The sequence below is a fragment of the Nannospalax galili genome, unplaced genomic scaffold (genome assembly GCF_000622305.1).
Source record: "Nannospalax galili isolate Female #2095 unplaced genomic scaffold, S.galili_v1.0 scaffold1131, whole genome shotgun sequence".
In the NCBI taxonomy this organism is placed as follows: domain Eukaryota; kingdom Metazoa; phylum Chordata; class Mammalia; order Rodentia; family Spalacidae; genus Nannospalax; species Nannospalax galili.
In genome coordinates, this window is record NW_008329039.1 from 453,219 (window position 1) to 458,411 (window position 5,193).

At 36.4% G+C, this 5,193-nt stretch overlaps 1 pseudogene; it reads right to left on the minus strand.

Annotated features, from left to right (window-relative positions):
- Nucleotides 1-2,780: 2,780 nt before the first annotated feature.
- On the minus strand, nucleotides 2,781-3,073 carry LOC115069953 (annotated as a pseudogene).
- Nucleotides 3,074-5,193: the final 2,120 nt, after the last annotated feature.

A 5,193-nucleotide genomic window follows, 5' to 3' on the forward strand; every position in this document is an offset into this window, starting at 1 on the left:
ATGTTGTTATTAAATAAATCATTTTTAAAAATTAAAAAAAAACGGGCCCTTAAACATTCTGTGTAGAATTATGTCCAATAGGACAGGGTGTTATAAAATATAGAAAAGGGGTGGTGTGGTAGCTATCACACACATCAAATTTTTTTAAAATTGTATAGAAATTTTGTTCATTTCACACAGAACAACCTAATCATCTTTAACCCCTGTCTCCCTCTGGCACCCTCCTATAGCCTCCAACACTGGAATTCATATATTCTGTTATTTGTGTTAATGCCTACTGTGTCCAGTTAGTGTCCCCAGATGTCTCTCAATGCAAATTTATCCACTGGGGTCTAGTCAGCCTATCTAGAGCCCCTCTCTTTAAGAAGATCAGCTCATTCTCACCAAACAGTAGTCAGTGCCAATAGTTCTTTGGCTAAGATTGGGGCCTGCTGCCCATTTCCATAGTTCTGTGCTGGGTTTCATCCGAGTTTTAATGGGTCTGTGTATGCTTACATCATTACTATAGGTTCATATGAATAAGGACCCAGGATTCTGTAGGACTCGATTTCCCTGTGGTCATGTACCTCCTCCCAAGTGCTTACAGATTTTCTGCCCCATCTTCCACAATGGTCCCTGAGCCCTGGGTGGATGAAGTTAAATATAGGAGTCCTGTACAGGGACCCACATGTTGTAGACTCTTAATCTATATCTCTGGCCATTTGTTTCCTTTTGTGTTCCTGGCCCTATGTTGCTTGAGGGAGGTTCATTGATGAGAACTGAAAGATGCATTTGTGTTTTCTTTACCTGTTTTTCTATGTTCCATGGGTCTTTTGTGTAGAGGTTGCATTATAGATGTGCCACTTAGGCTTGGGAAACTCAGAAAATCTTTGTGTATGACCAGTTGTGGAACGCTGTAGTAATCTCCACCTGTTGCAAGATAAGCTTTTTTGATGAGTGGTGACTGGGATACATGGCTGTAATATAATGATCTATATTTTTCACCTTGTAAAAAAAACACATTTGTCTAGGGATGTGACAGCCTTGGGGTCTTCTCTAAGAAGGCACATACATTTTTAACTTTAAGAGAGAACCAGTAGGCACTCTGTCTTACAGGACCAAGGCCCTGACTCCTGATTTGCTAACTCCAAAATGTTCCATTAGCATAGGTAATGAAAAAAAAATTAGGCAGATCAAAAGATATTTCTCTGCAGGGGCTCAGGAAACTATAACAGCGTGTAGCTTATTTACAAGTTATAGAACAGATGCTCACAGAAGACTATGAATACTTTATCTCTTCCTTATCTAATCTAAACACAGGTGACATTACACTTCAGAGTCTGATGCTAGAAAGAATTTCTGAGCATTAAAAATTATTCTGGTTTGGATTCTGTTTGGGTTTGCTGTATAATTTGAAATTGAGTAATGTTTCTGATGTTTAAAAGTTCCATTGAAGGAAACCTAGAGATGATATTTCTTAATGTCAGCTATATTTGCTCTTATAAAATGCAGACATATTGTTTTGTCTCACTAAACAGTAAAGTATTTTTTGGAGAAAGGGTCTCACTATGAAGCCCTGGTAGGCCTGAACCTCACAATGTAGACCAGTCTAGCCTTGAATTAACAGAGATCCACCTGCCTCTGCCTTCTATGTGTCGAGATTAAAGGTATGCACCACAATGCCCAGCCAGAGCAAAACGTTTGTTTTGTTTTTAATTAAGTATATTTAATTAGTTACTATAGAGAGACTCCAAGAACTCTGTTTAAGCAAGATAAAAAGTTGATTATCTCATGAATAAAATTGTAGACATGGTATGTTCACCCAGTAATAGGAAGCTTAACTTATTTGTAAATAGTTCACCATAAAATTATAGAGACAGCTTTCTTTTGATTTAGATTTTCATTTCCTAGGATTTTACTTTTTTAATGTGATCTCATATGAATATTAGTCTCTTATGGGCAAGAAGAGGAAATGAAAAGCTAAGATTTGCCTTATAAAATGCCATTTAAATTGTCAACATGTAACTTGACAAAACCAGGAATAAGGCCACACAAAATTGCAGAAGAGACTCATAAAGGTAGTTTCTAGTTCAGGTATTGTGGCAGTCATGGAAATACACTACTCAAAATTCCCTTCTATCTCAGATACTATGGGCAAGAGAGATGGCTCAGCATGGTGCATGCTGTACAAGCTGATGACATGAACCCACATAAAGGTACATGAAAGATTGACAGCTTGAAGTTGTCCTCTGACCTGACAAACAGGCAGGACACATGGAGCAAGACACCCCCCCTACACACACAGACATACCCCACCACAGTATAAAAATCAAATTCTAAAATGATCAGGTGCCATAAGGAGTGCCAAGTATGGGGTAAACGTCCCTTTGCTTCCTTGGTTCCTCTTCAAGGAGAGACCATGATCTCTTTGCTTTGCGTTCAAGAGTCAGACAAATTCTGAATAATTAATCATTCTCTAATGAAGCGGGTTTTCTTGTAGGACTTATTAGTTTGGTGTTGGCATTTTCCAAGATATAATAATCCCTCTTATTTGTTATTTAAGTATTTAAAAATATAGACTTTAACAATGATAAAGTATATAAGCAACTAGGTAAACTTGTGGAGAAGCCAATCAAGATACACTAATTAGGAAATACAAGTATCCATCTAAATTTTCTATATTTCATTGTTTCTGAAAAAGTTATTAAGATTGTTTAATGTACAATTTTTCATTTGTCATTTTTGAAGTCCTTTATTGTAAAGATAATTCCTTTTTTGATGACAAAGAGTGGTCAGAATGATTACTCTGGTCCTCCATGTTGGATATATCCAATTTCTTCCTGAGATACAGGTTTCCTTCTGTATTTCTGAGGCAATGTTTTTATTCCTGCAGTATCTGGTGGGCCTTGGTTCATCACCTAGTGATGCACCTCCTTTAGAAGGAAATCATGGAAGAGTGAGATAGTAGTATGCAGATCCCAAAGTTTCTGAAGCTCTGAGTTTAGGATTATCTCTTCTGTCAGGGAGCCTTATTAATGGCATATGTAGTTTCACTGCACAATCCTGTGATTGATGCCATCTTGTAGCCTATCATGACTTTTGAAGCAGTTTCTTGGGTACAAGCAAGCCACTTCAGTCTCTCTCTCATTATTAATAGATATATATTCATTTCTCTAATAGATATTATATTTCATCATAGTCTGAAGTTGTTCCTTGCTAATGATTAACTCTTCACCCTTGACGTAATAGTTAAATCTCTTCGTCCTATAATTCTTTAGTATTTTCTTTGTAATGGGCTGCAAATGTCATAGGTATATAGAGGTCCAACTATAGTCCTAGGGGTCTATCATATGAGTGGTATAATAGATCCATGGGTTGTTTAGGTGTCTAGTAATCATCTCTTATTTAGGTTTGACAAATCCCCATGAATATTATTTATTCCTTAAAGAGAACACATTCACTCCCAGGTTAACAAGACAACCAAATCCTCAAGCCATTGCCTTACATAATTGGGAAAAATTTCAGTATCTCTTCTGAGTAATCTGCCTCTACCTGCAAGTAAATCTCTATTAGACATATACTTGAAAATCATTTTTTCTTCTCATGTTATATATACAATTGTGAAAGAATGCAAATATAATTATCAATTTCAAGGATCAAGTAGAATCAACTTGTCAGTATAATGAGTTCATCAATAGTCTATCATTCTATATCATGATCCCCCTTTTGGGGATGATTCTGTTGTTTGTACTCTATGAATCTTGGTTTTATTATTGGATTGAGAGTTTATTGGTTTGTACTTGGTATCAATAATGTTCTTTGAGAATGACTAAGTCTTTTTGAGATTACAAATGCCACATATACTGCTTAGGACATGAAGTATGTGAGGGTACCTTCAATTTGATGGAAACATGTTGACACAGGAGCTACAAAGTACATAGCTAACTACTGGGGGGCATCAGCCCTGGAGATAGGCACGACTCATAGGGAGTCATTGCAAGCCCAGTGAATAAAATTTATTTTTCTTTTATTATACCATAGATTTTAGTAATGCAGTAAAATTCAGTCTACATTGGCTGAGGCATCGGTTTGTCCAAAATGCGTTTAAATGAGTTTTGAATTGTGTGCTGACTGCATGGGATGGTGAGCTTTGGAGGTCACTCCAAGCTATAGCAGGTTTCGGAGTCTGAGAGAGTTTCTTTTTTGGAATGAAACATTCTCAGGTATTTTTATAATTCAAGCTTATTCTCTGGGAATGAAATTATATACTAGATTTCCCTAATCGAATTGCTTCCAGAAAATTCCACTTACAGTAGTCAAATCAAAACATCCATTCTTCAAATCATATTGGAAATTACAGTTTACTATTAGATAACTGGCTTCTGCCCTTGTAGTGTCTATGGGCAGCAAGGCATTTAAAACACCTCCTTTAAGTGAATCCTTACTGCAGGCTGACTTAAATTTCTAATTGAAATTCTTAATGGGGGTCCTCAGAGAAAGTATTTTTGCGAGAATATTATTTTATGAAACGTATAGCTGAGTAGGATTTCCAAAATTCTGAGAGATTCCTTTATTGGATTCTTCTACATTGCCTCTACAGCTGTCGTCTGGTGGGACTGTGTTCAGCCTTCCAGGTTAAAACATAATTATTTAAACATGTTTCAGCAGCATAATGGGGATTGTAAGGTTTTGTAACCACCAATGTGGTCTGCTATTGTATTCTAACTCAACACTACATGGTTGAGTGTTGTCTATATGCATTCAGTTGTTTTGTATGATGGTGGTGGTGGCAACTGAGACACTGTTTAGGAACTAGTATGCAGGCTAGTGAATTGAGACAGATACATATGAAATTAACATTTTTTAGGTAGGTGTACCATTTATTATAATTTCCTGCTTCGTTCAAAGAGACTAATGAGTAACAGGGAATCTAGCTTAGGAATTGTGCTTGCTTTTCTTGCTGCTTTGTTCCATATCTCTTTGTAAGATCAAGATCTAATTTCATCTCTTGGAAACAATGTCAGTGAAGCATAAAGCAATGATTATCACATGGCAAAAGATAATATGGACTTACGAACATACTAACACTGAAACTCAAATGCTCTTGACTGAAATAGACACATGTAGCTATAAGGCATATTTTCATTAGTGCAACAAGAGCATTTGGTTTCTAATTAAATTCATTTAGGTGAGGATAAGACAATAGAGATAAGA